Source organism: Argiope bruennichi, chromosome X2, assembly GCF_947563725.1.
Source record: "Argiope bruennichi chromosome X2, qqArgBrue1.1, whole genome shotgun sequence".
NCBI classification, from domain to species: domain Eukaryota; kingdom Metazoa; phylum Arthropoda; class Arachnida; order Araneae; family Araneidae; genus Argiope; species Argiope bruennichi.
Window position 1 is genome coordinate 30261697 of NC_079163.1, and position 2865 is coordinate 30264561.

A 2865-nucleotide genomic window follows, 5' to 3' on the forward strand; every position below is an offset into this window, starting at 1 on the left:
GAGTGAGGAGATCGCTTCGTAAGTTTAGGTGGGGTAGCAAACGTGAGTTAAGCAGGGTAGTAGTTTTTATGAGAAGACAGTAAAATGTGTAAGGCCGTGTTATTTTCGGGTAAACTGAAAGGCTCACTTCGGGGATATTGCAGATCTGCGTGAGGGGATCATATCGCAGGTTTAGCCGGGTAGCAAACGTGAGTTACACAGGGTAGTCGTTTTTATGAAAAGGCTGTCAAATAAGGAATATGGTATTTCAGGCAAAATTGAGAGGCTGTGTTGTTTGGCGGCATCGAATTGAAACCTGTGTCACAGTCCCTTGTTTGTTTATAATAAAAGCACGAATTTCAGATTCTTAATTTATAACAGGACAGTTGTAAGTTGTTTTCTTTAAAACTTTAAAATTTATAAAGTTTTGGAAGACTTTGTTCTGTACACTGCAAATGGTTCGACCATTGAGAGCTATGGTAAGAAATCAATTAACCTTGATCTTGATTTATGTGGGAAATTAGCTTAGATTTTAAGAGGCGTTGATGTTTTGCCTCCAAATCGTGTGAGTGATGTTTTGGAAAGGTTTGAACCGTTAACGGATATCAAAAACTGTTTAATTAATAATTTACATATTTGAATTCAGAAGATATCATAGCGATCAATCATTCATTAGTACTAATTTCTAATCAATCGCCTTACTACGATTGATAAGAAAAACTCTACTTTAAATAGATACAGTGAACTTCTAACACTGGAGTTAAGCAGTAATGGTGCATCGCATAATATCGAATATTGTATTAAAATCAGTTTTTTCTAAAGAAAGAGGAATACACCTTGAGAAACTAACATTTTTTTAAAAAGGAGTCTCTGACATTAAGGGAACAGTGTAGAATAAACAGTGATAATAGTATTCTAATAAGGCTTAAGCCAGCTCCATTCACTACATTGAAAAGAAAAGCGGTGATAAGAGAATTTTCCGTGCCTACTACAGCAGGTGCTACAATGCGACTGCGAGAGCAATTTTTTAGTTGCTTTGCGTTTAGTTGCATTATAGCGTATTGCTTATTCTCGAAGCGCAGACGCAAATGCGTACAACTAGCGACGCATTTTTGAATAATAATGTTTTTGAAATCATGATTATAGGGATAAAAGCAAATTATCTAGACTTTAAACTCCATCTGTTGTCACGCTTTTGTTTCGAAGAATAGGCGACGAAAGTGAAATAAATGTGCACTTTTGTTCAAAAAATGACTTCAGATTTCAAAACAAAGAAAGTAAAGAAATAAAAATGCAGCAAGAAACTAGCATTTATTTATGAGGGAAGAAGCACTATTTTCATTTATTTCCTCTACCAGAGGAACATACGAAAATGTAAATAATAGTTATAGGACTAAGGCAGCAGAATATTTTAAATTTCTTTCTCTTATATCAATTATAATTAAGGAATAATTATAATCAATACATATTAATAATATATATACTTATTACTATATTGAAATGTATTTTATTACATTGGTATTAATGGTCAAACATGCCATGTATTTTTAACTATATAACCCCTTTATGTTGGCAATAATACAATTCCTTTTTAAATTTAATTTTTTATATCAAATTTTCTTTTTGGTTATATATAAGATTTTGTGATATTCGTAAAACGTCGCTTTTAATCAACAAAAAAATTCGAATTTCTAATACTTAATTTTCTACAATTTTGATTTCGTCTAAATTAGAATTGTAGAAATTATTGAAAAATTTCGACGTTGTTGCGTTTCTTCAAATAGAATAAAGAAGAAAGTGAAGCATACAGATAAACATCAATCGAAGATAGGTTATTACACTTCTCCCTACTTTGAAAACGAGGGCAATTATTTCAAAATTATTTCCATAAAGTTCAAAGTTCATATTTATTTACACAAATTTGACATTTTAAAGATAATATTTTTTTTCATCTGTAAAACTAGAATTGTACAAGTCATTCACAATCTTGGCCATTGCCGTACATATTTTCAGAAAGTATAAAGTAGAAACCGAAGCATTCAACTAAACATCGATCGTAATTGTTTTGAGATCATTCTATGTGATCGGAGATTGTTATTTTTCAAAATGCTCCCATTTATCTACACAAAGAGGCATTTTTGGTCAAATATTGTAATGCTCAGATGTGTTCCGATATCGTGAAAGATATCTGATCCATCTTTCTTCCCTTCAAGCTTGCCCATTAAAAAGTAGGAGGATGTTAAGATCCTCCCACTGAAAGTAGACCGACGTATACTGTAAATATTTTTAAAAATCGATTCAAGAATTGACGGACTTCTGATACCGATATTCTGACCACCTTCTTTAGAATTACTAGGTCCACGGCATTTTACGAGCAGATAGGTGATAATCAACAAAATTAAAAAAAGATAATCAACAAAGAAATTAAGGAATTTATCTTATTTTCTCATCTCTGAGAATCAATTGTGCCTTTCGATGCTTTCACTCTCTTTCTAAAATTTCGATTTTTATTAGAGAAATAATAATAGAGAATGACAAAGAACTTCATCGCTGTGCCCTTACAGAGAGCTAACACATTAAAACATTGAAACAGACGTGAAATTTTTGTTCTGGTGACATTTACGGATATTGTCCCAGGTTTCCTTTTAAAGCTGCGATTGGAAAGTAACATCTGGTAGACTATCATTGCTTTCAGCTACTCCAGAAGTAGATAAAGATTTTACGACAAATTAGAAGTTTCATTACATTTTCTTTGAATATATCTTATCCCTAATTTTTATGATTAAATTATGAAATATGGAGGATTTTTCCCTCCAAAATGTTTCAAAAATCTGTTCAGATTTCATTAAAATCTAACAGGATTACATTTTTATTCCTAAGTCTTTT